Below are 19945 nucleotides of genomic sequence, written 5' to 3' on the forward strand. Positions count from 1 at the left end.
TACAGCATCCTACTAAATCACTGTGAGAGCACAACCGCTCTGTACTGTCTGATGAGAAGGCATGCCTTCTACTCAACTTGTAATAAAATCTCCAAAACTTCTCTATTTTTAAAGCGAGGTCTACCCCAAGGAGGTCCCTGAACATCTGGATGAAAGGAAACGAGCCTTTAATGCCATTTTCAAAGGTGTTTTATGTGCATGTTAAAGTGTTAGAGATCTTTTGTTTACAACACAGGGATTGATTTTGGTTCATTTTAAAGGAAAGTAACTATGGTTATTGCTAATGACAATTAAAACATCACAGGGTCAAGCGACTGGGAGGTTGAGGGCCGAGTCTGGGTTGGGCAACTTACTGACACCCTGTCTGAAAAATAAAAAATAAAGGGCTGGGCATTTAGCTCAGTGGTTCCGGTGCCTGCCTTGCAAGCGCAAGGTCCTGAGTTCAATACCCTGTACCAAAAATACAATACAATAAATAAAAAATAATACAAGGGCTGAAGATCTAGCTCAGTTCAAAGGCCTTGGTTTCAATCTCCAGGACTAAGAGAAGAAAAGACTGGCTTTGTGTTTTTTTTATAAGGGAGTCGATGTGATTCTCATTCACTTGCATTATAACATTCTCACTATGAACAGCCCGTGGCGTAAGTACACTGTTAGAGTAAAGAATGTCCTTCTTATCCATCATGAGTGGTTTTAGCTACACACTAGGCTAAGGACAGCTGACCCACGCAGGACAGCGGGACAGGCCAGAATTTTCAAAGCTGAACATGAAGGCATGGGCTCTAATTCAATCAAGGAACAAGAAGAAACACTGAAAAGAAGCCAGAGGTATGGAAAGAGAAAGGGCTGAGGCGACAAGAGAAAGAAAAGGGGAAATGGAGAGGAGAGAGGCCATAAAAGAATAATGTTTGAGTAGTCTTCCTCTAGGATCAACTGCAACTTGGTGGAAAAGCCTCCTTCTGGAGAAGCAGCATGACAAAGGCCAGGGCCAACCACTGTCCCTTCACACTAGGGTACGTGCATTTTCACTGCCAATCAGAAGTGTTTCTGACCTTTATGAAACTGAGTCATTATATCTGATTAGGACTGAAGTATTTTGGGAGTTACCACACAGAGATATATTTGGCAAGAAAGTTTGTTGAATCATCATTTCATTTTCTTATAATCCTTCAAGAAAACCTGGCTGCAGAGCCACTGTCTACCGTGGGATGTTTTGCAAAGAAGGAATTGCCATCCTGAAGAAATGCAATTGGAAGGGCTCTGAGGAAGGTATCTAGAACATGGGCATCTCGTTTATCTTTCCTTCTTTTCTCTTCCTGTAGTAATTTCCTCCCCTCACCTGCCTATTCAGGTGCCCAATTTCCTTCTTTCTCTGTTAGACTCCCTCCCTCCCAAGCACTGTGAGCACAGTGTTAGGCACTGTGGACACAGTGGGCCAGGTCAGCATGGCCAAGGGCCTGTCACCTGGGGTGTTCTCACTCGGGCAGGAAGGGCGAACTGTGCTGAGTGGGGCAGACTGTGCACTGCAGAGAATCCTGGGGCACCAGTGTGACTGGTAAAGATAACAGGGGATGGGGTGGCAGTGGAAGGAAAGGGTGGGCTGGACTGTCCTGAGTCACCTGGCTTAAACCAGGGTGTGATTTGATTTTATACTTTAGAAAGAGCCTTCTGGCTGCATTTTGGAGATTGGATGAGAGAGAGACCAGTAGGAAGTAGAAAGACCAGGTAGGAACATTTTGTAGAGTTGTGTTAGAGATTATTGTGCTATCTTTCTTAAGGGACTCCAAGCAAGAAAGGGAAGCAGAACAGAGATCAACTGCTAATGGGAGAATTCTTTTCAGCCGGAGATGAACGTTTGGGAGGCCGGGGTCCTCTCTTGTTATCAAACCATACTAAGGCCAGCTGCCCTCCTGGGAAAGAGCACCAGTGAGGAGGGGGGTAGGGGAGGATGCAGTTTAGCAGTGAAGGCCAAGAAGGGGTGGGGCCAGAAAAGCAATGAGGGGACCCCAGGAGACTTTGGGATGCTGAGTCACAGCACTGGGTTGCTCCTTGGAATTGCCAAAGGACCTCTACATACCAAGGCCTAAGCCAGACCAACTGAAGACTAATTTCCAAGACTGTGCATTTTTCAAGCCTCCACAATGACTCCGACAGGCAGCCAAGATGGAGAGCTGTGCCCTAAAGCGGTGATCTTCACAGTGTGCCCTGGGGACCAGCTGCATGGGCACCACCTAGGGGCTGGTTAGAAATGTGGCTTCTCAGGCCCGGTCCAGACCAGCTGAGTCAGTCTGCATTTCACAGAGATCCCTTGGTAACTGCTATGCCATTGGAATCACTTGAGGAACTTTATTTACAAAAAGAAAATCCCAGAACCTGCCTCTGGCTTCTAGAAATTCTGATGTGATGGGTTGAGGTGTGGCCTGGGTGACAGGATTTTTTAAATCTCCTCAAGTGATTCCCACATGCATCTAAGGTAGAGAAGGATGCAAATTCTACCAGTGTTCTTCATGGCCCTGCAGCTCAAATTAAAGAGAAGGGTGGGGTGTAGGACTATACAGACAGAGCCAACTCACAATGATGGTTCAACTTACAATATTTTGACTTTACAATGATACAGTATGCAGCCAGGAGAGACTGTGACCTGAATTTGGACCTCTTCTTGGTTATAGATGTGCCATGCCATACTCTTCTGACGTTAGGCAGCAGCTGCAGCCATCTACAGCTTCCAGTCTACCACCTGGTCGTGAGAATAAACAGCCAACATTCTATGTGTATTGTTTGGGTATTTTTGCACACAAATATATAATCTTTATTTTAACTCATGAATACATAAGTTTTATATCAGAATTGTGAGGTACATTAATATTTACAGCAGAAAACCAAACATCTCTCTAAAGACACACATGTAATATATATATATATATATTTTTTTTTTTTGGTACCGGGGATGGAACTCTGGTCCTTGTGCTTGCAAGGCAGGCGGCGGAACCACTGAGCTAAATCCCTGGCCTGACACACATCTAATTTTATGCATTTATAATCCATTCAAAATCCTAAGTGGTTGTTCGAAAATTGCTATCTCCTTGAGAATGGTTTTTTAAAAAGCCAAATTATTATAATATCAATGACAACTTTCAGCTTTGAAGGCCTCCAAACAGGTAACTAGTAAATCTTTGTTTCTATTGTTTTCCTTAGTTTTTAAAATTTTTCTAATTCCTTCTCCTCCCTCATTTCTTCCCACCCCCCGTCCTCCTCCTCTCATTTGAACATTCTCCCGACTTCCTAATATCTATACAATGGCCATTTTAAAAAAGACACCAGGCACGATGGCCAACCCAGGTTACAGTGAGACAAGGAAAAAAAAAGGCATGGTGGTGTATACCTGTTATAACACTTGGGAGGCTGAGACAGCAGGATGCTGAGTTCGAGGCCAGCCTGAACTATAGACACCCTGTGTCTACAGTGTACTGTTTTGATGCTTCATAGATTTGGTGTATTCAATGCATTTTGACTTAATAATACTTTCAATTTATGATGAATTTATTAGGATGCAACCCCACAGTAAGTCAAGGGATACAAACCTACAATCTTGCAAGTAAAAGTAAATTTAGAAAAATCACGAAGTGTTTAAAATACTTGAATAGATTCTGTGTCCTTGCAGTAAGTCATTCCTGGAAGTGAGATTCCTGAGGCAGCAAAGCAATCAGAACATTTATTTTGGAACATGTTGCACTACCTGCTTATCCTGGTGTAACCCCATCTAAGGATTCGACCTCATGTGCCTCATCTTGTGCATGTGTGAAATGGGGCCTGGGATGTAGCTCAGTGGTGCCACACCTGCCTGGCAAGTGCAAGGTCCTGAGTTCAATCCCCGGTACCAAAAAAACCCCCAAAACAAAACAAAATGGGCACAGTAATCCTCCACTGGTGGGTAAGTAAAGAGCAGTGGTGCAGGGAGCCTTTAAATGCCCCTGCTGGTGTTCGTGCCCTCGCGTGTTTCCTTCTGTGTATACGCTGGACCTGGTGACAGGTGACAGCTTCTGCGAGAACACAGCAAAAGCAATGGCTGCCACTTCCAAGATTGGGTTATGAAGAAGCTGTAGCCTCCCCTCCCTTCTTTCCCTTTTCCCTGTCACCTACCTGGCAGGTTGCTGATCGCTCTGCTCCCAGCAAGGTCCTGAGGCGTCTGAGTGAGCACAGAAGCCAGGCTTCCTAGGAGATCACGGAGATCAACACAGCCTTTGAGAGACCCTGAGTCCTTAATGACAAAACCTGGAAAGCCGCACAGCATCACTGCCGCTACCAGATACATCTGATTATCTGTATCTTTCACAGCAGGGCTCAGAAAACACCCTCAAGCGACTCAGATTTAAATCGGGGTATGTGCGTGAGATGGAACAGCTCCCACAGGACAGCCCCCTCCCCCCAACACCGAACAGCTCTGACCAGGGCTCCTGGGTCAGGTTTATGTGATTATCCATCTTTGCAAAATACAGCTGTCACAGAGTATTCAGTGCTCCTGATTGTCACCAGCACTGGTAGTAGTAACGGGTGCCACAGCAGCTCCGCCACCTGGGCCTGGGGATGGACGAGGAGAGGATGTTGGCACAGGGCTCCGGAGAAGATCTGGGTTGGAAAGCCAGGTCCACCTCTCAGGCAGGTCCAACCTTAGATGCATCACTTCCTCTCTCAGAGTCTTAGCTTCCTCCTTTGTAAAATGGAGATCGAAATAGCTACCAGGGTACAAAAAAATGGCAGGATCATTTAGGAAAGTCCTTTCCTAGGCTGAGCTGGGAGAACTGGGGCCAAAGGCTTTCCCCGTTTCCTCTCTCACCTTGAAAGGCTGCCAGAGGAAATGCCCCAAGCCTCTCAGGCCAGCGCTAAGTGGGAGTCTAAAGGGTTAAGGAGGTCTGGCCTAGAAGCAGAGGGCTGAGGGGAAGCAGGAGGTGGGCTGGGACTGGGCCGGGCACTATTAGCATGCAGCTGGTAAATGCGGCCCAGGATGCAGGCTCAGCTGTTCATTCTCCCAGTGCCAAAGGAGAAGGATGAAAAACGGCAGTGAGCTCTGTTGGTGGAAAGGGCCTCTCTGTGGGAGCTGTCCCATCCTGCATGTAGCCCTGATTCAAAGCGGAGAAGAGCCCCTGGAGGGGGTTTTGTGAGCCGTGCAATGCTAATTAACTCTATTGTTAAATTTCATTTTCAGCCTTAGAGTCCCTCTAGGATTGGAGCACTTTCTTTTGCAAGAATTTAAAATTTTGCACCAGTGTGTAAGTCTCTGCCAGTATTGTGGGCAGAGGGGCCTGGAAATCTTCAGGTGGAGAGATTGGGCTCAGTCAAGCGAGAGATTGACAACAGACCATAACCAGAATCTTTTGATTTTTTTCCTTTTATTGAAACCACCCTCAAGCTTCCTGAGTTATGTTTTAGTGGTTAGAGCTTTTTAAAGGAAAAAGACAGGGAGGGGGACCCCAAACCAATGAGCAAAACCTTGAGAAAATGGAAGCCTCATGAAAGGGGCTGATTTGTTTCTGCCAAATTCCCTGCAAAAGCAATTCCAGAAAATTTAAGTTCTTGCTGCCAAATGCCTGGACTTTCTAGGAGCCAAGAAGGAAAGGAAGGACCAGATGAGAAATCTGGGCAGGGAGCCCTCCTGTCCCAACCAACAGATTCGCGCCCCCCACCCCCCCCATCTGATCCCAGCAAGGATCAGGTGATTCACAAGCTAGGGAGGAAGACAGTTGTTCCAGGCCTTCTGGATTACTCATAATCCAGGCTCTGACTCACCTGCCTGGACTCACTCCAAGGTGAGAGGGAGTGAAAGGCTCAGGGTCAGCACACAGCACTGGCCACCGGCCAGCAGCAAACCCCTGGCCCAAAGTAGACCAGAGGGACCACGGAATCCGGATTTTTGTCTGTGTGGCAAAAAATAGCTACAGAGTAGGAGGATGGTTGATAACCCTCGACCTCCCAAGGCTGAGCAGAGAGTCAGGCTCAGATATTCCAATACTGACGGGCATTTGGAAGGGGTGCAGCTTGGCAGCCCCTGGTTGGGACAGTGTGTGAGTGTGAGTGTGTGTGTGTGTGTGTGTGTGTGTGTGTGTGTATTATTGTGGATAGGAAATAAGAGCAGTCTGGTGATTTTGGTGTCTTTAGACCTGAGCTGTCCAACATATGAGCCACTGAGAGATCCTTTGGAATTGCACTGGCCAATATAGCAGCCAATTAGTGCACACACTATTGAGCTCTTAAGGTTTGGCTAATCCAAACTGAGAGGTATAGAATACTTGTCAGATTTCAAAGATGGAGTAAGAAAAAGCAATGTAAACTATTTCATAATTACTTATATTGATTACATGTTCAAATAATACATCTTTGGATACCTTGGGTAAATAAAATTATTTAAAATAATATTTTCTTTCCTTTTAAAAATGCAGCTACTAAGAAAGTTAAAATCATACACTGTATGTGGTTTACAATTTGGGGGGGAGTTGGTACTGGGAATTGAACCCAGAGCCTTCGCACTGAGCTACATCCTCAGCTCTTTGATTACTTTGAGACAGGATCTCACTAAGACACCCAAACTGGGCTTGAATTTGTGATCCTCCTGCCTAAGCCTCCTACAGGGCTGGGATTACAGGCATGTGCCACTCCCAGTTTTTAACTCATCAAGGCTCATCTCTTTGAAACAGAACAAAGAAGAAATCAGGTTGTGGATCTTGGCTAGATAGGTTAATCCTCCATTAACTGGCTGTAAGATCTGGTTAAGTTCTTTAAACTCTCCGTGTCCCAGTTTCCCCATGTCTGCAATGGGAGCAGTACTAGTACATTAGTAGGTCAAGCTTTAATGAGAAGATGCACCCTAAAGCACCGAGAGCAGTAAACACGTAGTTGCCTTCATTATTATCTAGTCTTAAGAGTTTCTCACAAGGCTGAGGAAAGTCTGGGGAACAGAGGCATGGATTGTTGCTCTTGATATCTACCTTCAGTCCCCCAGACCTGGCATATTAACTGGTGAAAAGACACTCCCTCCTTACATGGGTTTTGTGTGTGAATTTGGAGACTAAGTTTTCACACGGTAGGCAAGTGCTTGAACACAGCTACACCCCCAGCACATTCTTTCTCAGTAAGGCCAAGTAAGTTAGCCAGCTCAGAATGGGACATATGGGGTATTAAAGACCCTGGGACTAAGTCCTGCCATCTGACCCTTGTGAGATTGCTAAACCTTTCTGAGCCTCAGATTCCTCACATGGGTATAAAGGTGTCTGGGAATTCTTCCAATTTCCTGTATCATTTAAACAGGTCACGGGTTTTCACGAACACCTAGTATGTGCCAGCCACAATGGGAATGATAGAGATACTGTGAGGGTTGTTTCCAGTCCAACACGGAAGAGATGAAGTGATTAGTTATAAATACTCATGCTTTAAAAAGTATGAATAAAAATGAAAAAAAAATTAAAAGTATACGAAGGATGGGAAAGAAAAATAAGGGAAGCTGATTAGGGTTGTACCAGGGGACATACTGTATTAAGTTGGAAGAACCAGACGGCAATTTTTAGGGTATGATTCTTGAGCTGTGAAGCCACATAACTAAAAAAGGCAGGGGGGGGGGGGTTGGGATATTGCTGGCAAAGGGACTAGAACGAAGGAAGATCCTGAGGCACCAGAAACTGTGACTATCCAGGCAGCCAGGGTTTGTGAAGAGAAAGGTTGTGGTGCTTAATTTTATGGTCATGACAACCAGCTGTTAGGTCAGACACTACTCAAGGCGTGGTTGGGAAAGTATTTTGTAGGTGTGACTAACACTTAAATCAGCGACTTGGAGTGAGGCGGATACCTCTCAGTGATAGGCATGGGCTTCACCCAATCCCCTGAAAGCCTTAAAAGAAAAACTGACCTTTCCCAGAGAAGGAATTCTGTACCAAGATCCTAACACAGAAATCCTGCCTTGTTTCTAGTCAACTGCCCTATGGATTATAGACTCAAGACAGCAATGTCAACTCTTACCTCAAGTGCTGTCCTGCACATTTTAGATTTGCCAGTGTCCTCGGTCATGTGAGCCAGTTCCTTAATGTCTCTCTCTCTCTATGTGTATATGTGGGTATATTCAATAGGCCCTGTTTCTCTGGAGAGCCCCAATGATACAGGGGTCACAGATGGGTTCAGGCAGAGGAAGTGGAGTGAGGGGGTGGGGATTTCAGAGGCAACACCTGGGCTGTGTTTGGAACCAGGAGTAGCAGTGAGAGTCTCACATTAAGAGTGATGTAAACATATTACGGGCAGAGATCATGAACTCAACATCGTAGCCCATATTCTGTAGTGCTCATATAGCATCTGGGGTAGACTTGTAGCACCGATGGCCTCGGGGGTCCTTTACCTGTAGCCACAACCTTTGCCGGTTTGACTCACGGAAAAGGCTCATTTACGTCCCCACTCCTTGAGTCCAGTGGGCTTTGTGACTTGCAGAATGCAGTAGGATGCTGGTGAGCCAGTGCCAAGCCTAGGTCTTAAGAGGTCTTGCATATGTCCACTTGTGTCTTGTGTCCCTACCATGGCCAGAAGAACGTGCCCAGGCTGGCCTGTTTAGTGCAACAGATGTCTGGAGCAGAACAGCTGCCCCAGTGGTTGAGCTGAGGACAGCCTCAATCAGCCAGCAACCAGCTGACCCCAAACATGCAGACAAGCCAACCACAGTCAGCCAGACTGCCTGGCCAGGCAGCTCAGTCACTTGAGCGAAGAAGCCTAGACTCTGCGCTTGTGAGGCAGGTGCAGTGCCACTAGTTAAATCCCCGGCCCGCTACCAATTTCTAACAGCAGCCTTCGTGGGCCTCCCCCAGCTGCTGCACCACTGTGGTGACTGCACCTTTCCATCCCCCAGCACCGAGCACTTGAAACCATCTTTTCAAAGCCATGGTCCTCACAGCATGGTCCCCAAAGCCGGAACATGTTAGAAACACAAACTCTCAGGCCTCGTTCAAGACTTTCTGAATCAGTCCCTCTAGGCTGGGATGCAGCCACCTGCTGGCTTGAGCCATGGGTGGTACATGCGTGACTGTCCCATCGGGCGGCTTGTACTACTGATGGTACAGATGGATCTAATCACAGTTATCGGTCTTTTTACCAGTAAAATTAATAAAAAGCCACCCAAATGTGCCAGCTGTCATTCAAGCTGCTCAGCGGTGAGATATACAGCCAGGTCAAGAATGTGCTAAGCAGCCCTCGGGTGATTGGAAGTCTAAGATCTCTTCACAACGTTCATCACAGTGTTTTTTAGTTTAGAGTCAAATCATTTTTCAGACAAAGACTGTGCCTTATTTTATATTTTTATCTCCAGTACAGGGGACAATACTCATTTGACAGACTCTTAGTCAAAGTTATGGTCAAGTGGGGTGTGGTAGCACACACCTACAATCCCAGCACTCGGGAGGCTGAGGCAGGAGGATTGCCATGAATTTGAGGCCTGCCTGTACTACATAATGAGCTCAAGGCCAGCTTGACCTATACAGTGAAACCCTGTCTCCAAAACTGAAAAGAAAGAAAGAAAACAAAGAAAAAGGAAAAAAAAGGGGGTTATAGTCAAATAAAAGTAACTTGGAGATGGATGTCCTGATTCTTTTTCATTTATCTCAGATCAATTACAATTAAACCCAGAAAGAAAGAAAAGGGAAAAATTTAAAACCAGGTGTAGTCGTGCTCAACTTTAATCCCAGCACTTGGAAGGCTGAAGCAGGAGGCTAACCTTGAGTTTGAGGCAAGACCTGGATTACATGGTAAGTTCAAGACCAAACAAAAAACCAGAAAATGTTATCAACTCCCAGTTGAGTGCTATGAAGGGTGGGAACGGGAGAGTTCCAAAAAATTCTTAATCAGTTTTTAAAAAGTGGCACAGAATAATCTTGTTGGTTTGTTTGGGGTTTTTTTGGTACCAGGGATCGAACTCAGGACTTTGCGAACTCATGACTTTGCGCTTGAGAAGCAGGCAGCGGAATCACTGAACTAAATCCCTGGCCCAGCACAGGATAATCTTGATGCAGTGTATACTAGGTTTTCAGGGCCACCATACCAAATAACCATAAGCTGGGTGGTTTTAAACAACAGTACTTAGCCAGGTGTGGTGGCACATGCCTGTAATCCCAGGACTCAGGAGGCTGAGGCAAGAGGATAGCTATGAGTTCGAGGTCAGCCTGGGGTATACAGTGGGTTCAAGGTCAGCCTGAACTACATGGTGGGACCCTATTTTAAAAACAACAACAACAGGGCTGGGGATTTAGCTTAGTGGTTCTGCTGCCTGCCTCACAAGCGCAAGGTCCTGAGTTCGATCCCTAGTACCAAAAAACAACATTAGTTTATTCTTTCATAGATCTGGAAGCTACAAGTCCAAAATGTACATTGGAATTTCAGTGACCATTATACCACAGCCTTCACAGCTTTAGTTTGTCACCAGCAAATTGCTGTCTTGTTTCCAATGGGCAACATTAGGATTTAGCACAGCACCAGCCAGGCTAAGTGTGGCTTACTGTTCTCTGGGAAGACCTGGGTCTTGGTCTGAAATGAATCAACAGTCAAATGATGTGTCCATCTTTCCTTCCCTCGGGAGCAAGGAAGGGACGTTGTGCCTGTCAACTCCTACTTGGTACAAACTACACTCCAGGCTGTCCCTTATGGCCTCAAAATCAGTCATGTGAGATTTTTTTTGAGGGGGGGAGGGGGTACTGTTAGTGGAACCTCCTGGCTTTTGATTTTGCTGGCTGACTATGCCAAAATGTCATCAGCCACCTCCTCCTAAAAGTGTCTTGCCTGTCAAATGTTACTGGGTTTTGGGTTGCTTGCCTCTACTCCTAGAGTTGGATTCCAGGTTCTTCTTGTCTTAAAGAACTGAACAAAATGACCAAAAAGCAGCGACAAAGTTTATTTGAAAGAGTAAGAGTGAAGAGAGAGAAACTGGCTCTGCAGAACAAGACTGGTACAAGTAAAAGGGAAAAGCAAGCTAAAAGAACAGCCTGGAGAAAGCAGGGCAGGGTATCATGAGGACAGGCAGGATGGTGAGCTCTTCTTGGGATCTGTGTCCTTTTAGACTGTCCGAATCTCAGGAAACCCGAGAGAACTTCTGTATCTGGGTCCTGAGAGGTGGTGCTGGGATCCTATGCCTTAGGCTAATGTCAGGTCTAGGCCGACCTATTGGAAACCTGCTGCGGTTCTCCCATGAAGACCTCCTGCAGGGCTTTGGGACCTGTTCTGCACAGGTGTTAGGGGATTTTGTAATTAACAGGTCATGCTTACTTCCCCAGCCTGCTTTGTCTGCCCTCATCTCCTCTGTCAGTACTGGTGACTGAACCCAGTGACTTGGCACTAAGTTACATCCCCAGCTTTTTTTATTTTTTAAAACTTTGAGTCTTGCTAATACCCTAAATTGCCCCAAACCAGGCTGGAACATTTAATCCTCCTGCCTCAGCCTCCAAGAATGCAGGGATTACAAGCACGAACCAACTGTGTCAGGCAAGAAGGAGATTTTCCATATATTTTAAAAAATTCATCTTCAGGGGCCGGGGATTTAGCTCAGTGGTTCGGATGCCTGCCTCAAAAGCGCAAGGACCCGAGTTCCATTTCCGGTACCAAAAAAAAAAAGAAAAAAAAATTCATCTTCAGGTCACTTGAAGAATTTTATGCAGAAGCAAGTTTTCATTTTTCATATCCCAAATCCAGTTGATTTTTTTCTATTGACTTTATTAAACTAAATAGACATTTCATTTCATCGTCACAATTTTGCTCTGCATTGGGCATCAGTGTCAACTCCAGTCTACAGGAGGGAAACTGAGACACAGAGCAGCTGCCTTCCATGGGTCACTCAGCCGGGGGTGGTGGTTAGGGGGTTGGAAGATGGATTTGAACACAGGCCTACAAGACTCTGGATTCTGGACTTCACCATCTAACGTTACTGCTTTTTCCTCTCTTCTCAGTGTCTCAGCTGGTGGCATAGCCAAGCCCATCCACTAGAGAAGAACTGGGCAGTATGATTTAAATTTTTAAAAATTATTTTAGATAGACTTTTTTGTCTTCCTGTTCATTCTAATTCTTACTTTCCTACCCTGGGTGACTTTATACATTTTTTGTCAGCTAGCCAAGGAAAACATTTGATGTTTGCCTCTGTCTGTTTCTACATTTTTTTTCTTTTTCTGGTTCCAAGGATCTAACTCGGGACCTTGCACTTGTGAGGCAGGCGCAGCACAACTGAGCTAAATCCCCAGCCCTTGCTTCTACATTTTAATACAAGTAGTTCAACATTTTTTTTTCTGTTTCTGCCCGATTTTTTAACTATTTCAAGCTTCTGTTAAATGTGAAGATCACAATTTTCCTCTTGAATTCTGACATGACAACTATCATCACAATAGTTATAAACAGTTGCTCCAGAGGTGTAGATATGCTCGATAATTAGAAGGTATTTTCATTTTCTCACAGATACATTACTTTTTATTTTTAACTTGCTTAATTGTCATATGGCAGCTGTATTTAAAGACATGACAGGGACCTAGTGAATATCTAGCCTCCTTATATTTGGATTAGGAAGCTATTATGCCACTCAAGTAGGAATTTTACACACATAAATATACAACCTTGTACGACAATCTTGCAAACAGCCTGAGAATCTTGGGAAATCATTGTGAAGCTGCTTTGAAGATCACAGTTGTCTTTTTAAGCCTATTCATGAACCAAGCACAGACTTTTCAAACTGCCTCCACTTACACACTAATGGACAAGAGTTTGGCTTGGTGCTGCTCATAAATGAACAACTCAGGGGTTATAAAGATTCCCAGGCCAAGTGTTCTGCATCACCCATGATCTGTGAATTACAGAGCTGCATACTGGTTATGTGTAAGTGTGATGTAAGTTAATTGTTGATTACTGGTATAATTCATGTATAAAGAATGGGACATAAAAACAAAACAAAACATGGATTGGGTTTCTGCCCCTGATTCCAGGCACAGAGCTCCTAAATCCCTTGAAATTTCCTGGATGGTAGCAGGAGCAACCTTTGCTCTAAAGAGGGCACCTTTGGTGGGCTCCTGGATGGCCACTGTTCACCAGAAAGACCAAGCCATGGTTAGAAGCTTGGAACTTTCAGCCTCACCATCCTTTCCTCCAGGAGCCGTTAATCATTAATCATCCTATGTGATGAGCCTGCATATCAAGGACTGGGTTCAGAGAGCTTGTGGGTTGTTAAGCACACCCTCATCCTGGGGGAAGGAGGTGACAGGAGCTTGGGCTTGAGATCCATCCAGACTCTCACAGACCTTGCCTTATGAATCTTTTATCTGGTTGTTCCTTTGTGATATGTTTGACAGTAAACCTGTACACACAAGTGTTTCCCTGGGGTCTTGCAAGCACTTGAACATGCAGTGTGGGTGAGGGGTCTCTGGAACCTCTCATTCAAAGCCAGATAGTGACAACCTGGACTTGTGGTTGGGATTTTAAGTGGGGGCAGTCTTGTGGGACTGAGCCCTGCATTCATGGGGTCTGATGCTAACCCCAGGAAGATCAATCAGAAGTGAAGGATTCTGGATGTATTGAGGGTTGTGAGTGAGAGTGTAGAAACAGTTTGTTTTCCCTATCTAAGGGTTTTTGGAACCCTTAGTTCTAGAACCTTTACCTAAATGAGAATTGTCTTTGAAAGCCATGACAGCTACATGTGGAAAATAGAGTGCTCTGGGATCTAAAAGAGGGTGAGAGAGCTCGCCATAAATATCAGGCAAAGTCACGAGATAAACCCCATCCAGAGGAGAAGTCATGCTTCACATCTGCTGTGACGTTCCCAGCCAAGAGAGCACTGGTCGCCTCGAGTCCAATCATATTTTCACAGAGCTCTGAATGAAAATTACTTCAGAACCTAAGCTGTGTACTTTTTCTTGCCAACTGCATTAAAAATCAAACCAAAAACTAATCAGCTTCTTCCCTCAACAAAGCACATTTAATATCTCATTAACTTCGGAAAGTTTCACAGCAAATTGGCATAAATGGACACTCTGGAAGGAGCATTATTGTCTTTCTGTCTAAATAGCTCCTGACACTCTTTCTCCCTCCCTGACAGAGCTCTCTGCATAGTGGCATTGTACAAAGAGGGCACATGGCAGGATTTGTTCACCTGCTTCTCTCTCTGTCATGACTGAGATGAACAAATAGGCCTGTCAGGCCTTTGTGTGCTCCTCTGTCATCAGGCTGCACTGTGGAAATTAACTTGAAATATTATCAAGAAACTTTTTGCTCCTTTGAATCCAGGTACAGGAGTTGTGGCTCATTGCAGTTATTCATTCCACATACCTGGCTCTATTCCACAGTTGTTAGGCACACAGTAATAGCACAGCAATAATTCTGATACACACAGCCATCAAGAAGCAAAACCCAGGGCAAGGAAATTGCAATTTCAGAGATTTCTTCAAATCCAGGAGTCTCCAATCAGGAGAGACGTGCACTATTCCTTTAAAAACCATCAAGAGTCAAGGTCTTCTCTAAAGAATAGCAAAACTAAAGGAATATATTCCAAGTCTGTTGGGTTTGCGGTGGAGTTTTTTTTTTCCCTTTCCCTCAATACGAGGAATCAGAACAGATTTGGGAACCACTAGGAGGAACAAGACAGGCGAACACCACATCACCAAGTAATGTGGTATCTACATCAACTCCACTCAATTTCATTCATAAGTATTTCTCGGGCTTTAATAGACCCAGATCATCATACCTGTTTCAAAACTCTTTAGAAAAAGACACATGAATGCTTTCAGTCACATTTTCCACAACACTGTAAACCTGAGAAGAAAGGGCAGCTCCTAAGGAAGGCAATGCAAGGAATTTGCCAGAAGCATGTTTGGGAGCAAAACTGTGTGAAGATGTCATGTTTTTATGGGCTCTAACTTAGGCCTATTAGCTCAAAGGGCACAAGATAATTTTCTATTTGAATTTGGAGCTAGGAAAAAATTTCCCTCTCAAAATAAACTTTTCTAACAGTACTTTCTTTTTGAAGATAAAGGAAACTGTTCAGTTGCAACATAAAGCTAAATTTAATACATGTCTTAGTTACTTTTCTCCTTGCTGAGACAATATACCCAACCAGAAGTTAAAGGAGGAAAGGTTTATTTTGGTTCACAGTTTGAGAGGTTTTAGTTGATAATCAGCTGGCTCCAAGGCACATTGGTATGGCAGAGGGGCATCACAGTGGAGAAATAGCTCAAGGCAAAGCAGGGCAGGCAGAAGGCAGCAAATCAGTGAAATAGCAAAGCAGAGGTGGGATCAGAAGCAGCAGCATCTTTCTGTCCCTTTATATTCCATCCAAACTACCAGCCTTTTAAGTGGTGCCACTCACACCCTTAATCCCAGCATCACACACCCTAATCCAGTGACCTTTGCAATTCTCCACCTATGACCACATGAGGCTTTGAGGGGCTGTCTAGATACCAGCCATAACAATGTAGAAGTACGAACAGTACAATAATAAGTCACTCCAGGTATCTGGCAATATTCATCTTCTATTCGTTTTACTTAATTTGTTTTCTGATTATTTTTATATCTTATTCCCATCTAGTTTAATATTATAAATTTTCTCTCTGTCTGGCATAGAGCACCACGTACAAAAAAATTCTAATTAAGAAGGTGATTTACCACTCCACACCTACTAGAATGGCTAACATCCAAAATACTAACAATACAGATTGCTCACAAAGATACAGAGCAACAAAAATGTTCACTCCTGGGGAAGATGCAACCTGGAATAGGCCCTCAGTAGAGACAGGTTAGCAGGTTCTTACAAAGCTAAACTTAGCCTTACCATAGGACCCCAGCAATTGTGCTTCTAGGCATTTACCTAACTGATGTGAAAACTAATGTTCACACACAAACCTCTATAGAAAGGTTTGTGGATGCTTCATTCACACTGGCCAAGAATGGGAAGCAACCAAGATGAACTTCAACAGGCATATGGATAAACAAATTGTGGGACATCCATACAACAGGGAATCATTCAGCAATAAAACAAAGTGAACTATCCAGCCCCACAAAGATATGGAGGAATCTTAAGTGCATATTGCGCTAAGTGAAAGAAGCCAATGTAAAAAGCCTGCCAGTTACTGTATATGACATCCGGTTGTATGAGAAAGCATGGAGATGTAAAGGGCAGTGGCTGTCAGGGGGTAGAGAGGCGAGGAGCACAGAACAGGTGTAGATCAGGGAATTACGGAGTAGTGAAGTCACTTGCACAATTCTGCAGTGGTGTATACATGACGCTACACACTTGTCAAATCCACAGGACAAGAAATAAATCCTAATAAAGACAACAACAACAACAACAGAAAAACATGAGAGGTTGGGAAATACCAGGATGGAATACAGACTATGACTAATGCAGCTAATTATATTACAAATATATGAAAAAGCTCCCAGAAGGGGTTGGAGGAAGAAGTGCTATCCTATGTAACATTGGAAATGAGTGGTGTCTGTAAGACTAAAAACAAAAGAAATTATATAGGTCCTGAGCTCTTGTTAAATATGAAAGGTATTTCTGTTTGTAGGGGTTATGGGGTACAGCTTAACAATTTTCATACTGCTCTACTCACATACTGGAATCGAATGATTAACTAAAAGGACAGAAGGGGCCAAGCTTCTCACTATTGGAGCAGGAGGTTAGAGTAATACAGTGTGTGGTAATGGATTGGAATTGCAGACATCCATATGGATTCATGCTTGGCTTAGTATAGGTACACAATTATGTATAGAAATATTTAGAGATCCTGTACATAGGTTAGTACATACACGTTATCCGATTCTGTCAGCCGAGGAGGCCTTTTACCCTTCAGTTGTGACACACACATCTGTCAGCTAGATCTTGGTTTCCAATAGTACTCCCCAATAAGAGGAATCACAACTCTTAGAGAACTGGCTGCTTCTAGGCTGGAGCAGGAAATACACAAGGCTGGGCCATTTTGCAATGCCAGAAAACAAGAAAGTACAAAAGCAAAACAACCCACAATAAGGAGGGCATGTCAAAGGGATGAAGGAGCCAACTGAAAGAGCTCCCAATGGCCAAAGCTAGGACAAGTTGAACAATAAAATACATGGTATTAATTATAACTCAAATAAAAAGTAAAGACCCATGAGTCTATACTAGTATAAATAAATGACTAAAGAAATAGAGAATACATAAATCTCCTATGAGGCAGAATAATATTTTATGTAAATACTATGCCCTCAAGGTATGGATCACAATTCTGTACTCTTCAGATATGGGCTGCACATAGTGACCGCTTCCCGAGAAGTCCAGTTTGGAAGGGAGAAAGGAGGAACTACACTGGAGAAACCTGGCAAACGTCACTGCAGGCCAGGTGTCACCTTAGCAGTTGACAGTCATGTTGGCAACATGCACCCTTGAGATGAAGTGCCTAAAATGGGACATCACCGCTGTGGTCTTCATCCCAAAAAGGTACGACCCCCAACATGAGAAAAACCTCAGACAAATGCAAATTGAGGGACACAACAGAATATCTGACCAGTGTGCCTCAAAAGTGTTGAGGTCATCAAAAACAAAGTCTGAGAAACTATCACACCCAAAGGAGTCTAAGGAGACAAAAAGACCAAATATAATGTGGTACGGTGGATGGGATCCTGGGACAGAAAAATGAAGATGAAAGACCTTTGGTAAAAATGAAAGGAATCGGAATGAAGTGGATTTTGTTAATAATGCATCGGTGCTGATAAATTAATTGGAATAAATGTACCTTTCTTATGTAAGAGGTTGAAAGGGGAAAGTGGTGTCAGGTGTATGGGAACTCTGTGTTATCCTCAAATAATTATATGAAATTAAAACTTTGTTCTTACTGGTATGGTATATGTTTGTGATACATAATATTTGCATTTGTTTTGGGGAAGATATATATCATATCTGGATCATTTTTGTTTGCTTTTGGGTACCAGGAATCAAACTTGGGACCTTGCGCTTGCAAGGCAGGCGGCAGAACCACTGAGCTAAATCCCAGGCCCTCTGGATCATTTTTGATCCCTTTTCTCCCCTCTCATCTTTCCCTGACCCCCTTCCCCAACTCCAAAAAGTCTGCTTTCCAGTTTCCTACCATCTCCGCTTTGTCTTACTCGTTTTTTATATTTTGGGTTTCTTATATAAGAGAAACCAAGCAATATTTAACCTTCTGTCTGATTTTTTAATTTAACATTATAGTTTCAAGATTCATCCACTGTCCTGTGAATGATGTGAATTCATTCTTCTACATGGTAAAGTAAAATTCCATTTCCACCTTTTCCTCATCCCAGTAACAGCCAAAACAATCCTGAGAGAAAAAAGGGCAAAATGGGAGGCCTCACAATTCTGGATTTCAAATTACACTAGCTAGGAAGGAATAGTAACAAAAACTGCATGGTACTGGCACAAAAATAAACGTGTAGACCAAGGGAATAGAAGACACAAAAATAACCCAAGGCACCTTCAGCCATCTGATCTTTGACAAAGGGGGCAAAAACATACCGAGTAAAAACAGACTCTTTTAACAAACGGTGCTGAGAAAAGTGGCGGTCGTGGTGCAAAGAATGGAACTAAACCCATCTCTCTCACTTTGTACTAACACCAAATCAAAATGGATTAAAAACCTAGAAATAAAAACAGAAACCCGAAACTGCTGGAAAATAACACAGGGGAAACACCTGAATCTGTAGATGCAGGGAAGGACTTCCTGAACCGAACTCCAATAGCACAAGAAGCAAAGCCAAGAATCCACAAATAGGATTATATTAAACAAAACAAAAACTGTTTTAAAATCAAGTTAATTTAAAAGCTCGCACCTGGAGAGCGTGGCCTTGGTCTCAGAGGCGAATCCCGGCAGGGTGCAGCCACTCCGGAGTCAGACCTTCGCGAGGTGCCCTCCACACAGGGGGCAGTCGTAACAATGTAGCCTGAGTGCACGCCAGAGACTGGCGAGGAACTCGCTGATCCCAAGGAAATGGGTGTAGTGTGCACACCACAGCACCCCCCCCGCCCCAACTGGGAGCACTGTCCCCCCTTGAGGAGGCCCTGAGAGGGCGTCTGGGCGGGAGCACAGGCGAGTTAAGACTGGCGGGCTGGGCTGGAGAGCAGATGCGACCCGCCAGACTCGCGAGCCCAGCGGACTAGGGAGCGAGGCAGCCTCATCAGGCCCCTGTGCTCGGAGGAGCCAGACAAGCCAACGTGAGATCACACAGCTTTTTCCCCTACTGGGGATTGAACCCGAGGCCTTCATACTAAGCTGCCCTCCTCCAACCCGCTCCGTCTCCCCCACCTTTAAATTCTGAGCTCTAGTCTTGCTAAATTGCTAATTTGCTCAGGCTGAGTTCCCTCTTGCAGGCCTCCTGCCTCAGCCTCCCAGAGTTGCTGGGATTACAGGCATGAACCACCTTGCCCGGCTTCCCAGTTTTTCATTTAACTGTGATGAAACTTTTTTTATAAGAAAACATTCTTCTTGCTAAACCGAACACACCTGAAAGTCTTACTGGGGCCCAGGACTCGAGTCTGAGCCCTCTAAGGGGGTGTCCCCACAGCACTGAGGCTTCCACAATTACTTATTTAAAGCCTGGTAGGGTGGGAATTTGACATAAAGCTCTGCTGCCCACCACATGTGGTTAGCACGTTAGCCATGTGAGAGATGTGGCTATTTAAATTAAAATTAATTAAAGCAATATAAAATTTAAAATGGCCTGGGTTCCACTGGGCCCGAGATAGGACATTAGGAAGTGGCAAAAACTGTCTGGGGAAGTGGGCCTGACCTGTTAATTACAAGATCCCAGAACACATGGGCAGAACAGGTCCCAAGGCCCTTAAGGAGGACTTGGAGGCCTAGGCCTGACCTCAGCCTGAGGCATGGGACTCCAGCACCGTCTGTCAGGACCCGGATGTGGAAGTTCCCCCGTGTTTCTTCCAGATTTGGACAGT

At 44.5% G+C, this 19945-nt stretch overlaps 1 long non-coding RNA gene across 4 annotated transcripts in view; it reads right to left on the bottom strand.

The window, feature by feature from the left end:
• Nucleotides 1–19475, bottom strand: part of LOC110344502 (uncharacterized) — a 43218-nt gene extending 23743 nt beyond the window's left edge. Inside the window, exons 1-3 of one of the 4 annotated variants that reach the window (XR_015439538.1) lie at nt 4447–5694; nt 4141–4212; nt 2592–2737 (exon numbers count right to left, since the gene is read on the bottom strand). This is a non-coding gene — a long non-coding RNA (uncharacterized LOC110344502). Of the gene's footprint in view, nt 1–2591; nt 2738–4140; nt 5695–18822 lie in introns of those variants that run through there. The other 3 variants (XR_002387098.2, XR_002387099.2, XR_015439539.1) reach the window with 3 other exon arrangements.
• Nucleotides 19476–19945: the final 470 nt, after the last annotated feature.

Source organism: Heterocephalus glaber, unplaced genomic scaffold (assembly GCF_053883595.1).
Source record: "Heterocephalus glaber isolate CG9 unplaced genomic scaffold, H.glaber_assembly_v1.0 deba00001472, whole genome shotgun sequence".
Classification (NCBI taxonomy): domain Eukaryota; kingdom Metazoa; phylum Chordata; class Mammalia; order Rodentia; family Bathyergidae; genus Heterocephalus; species Heterocephalus glaber.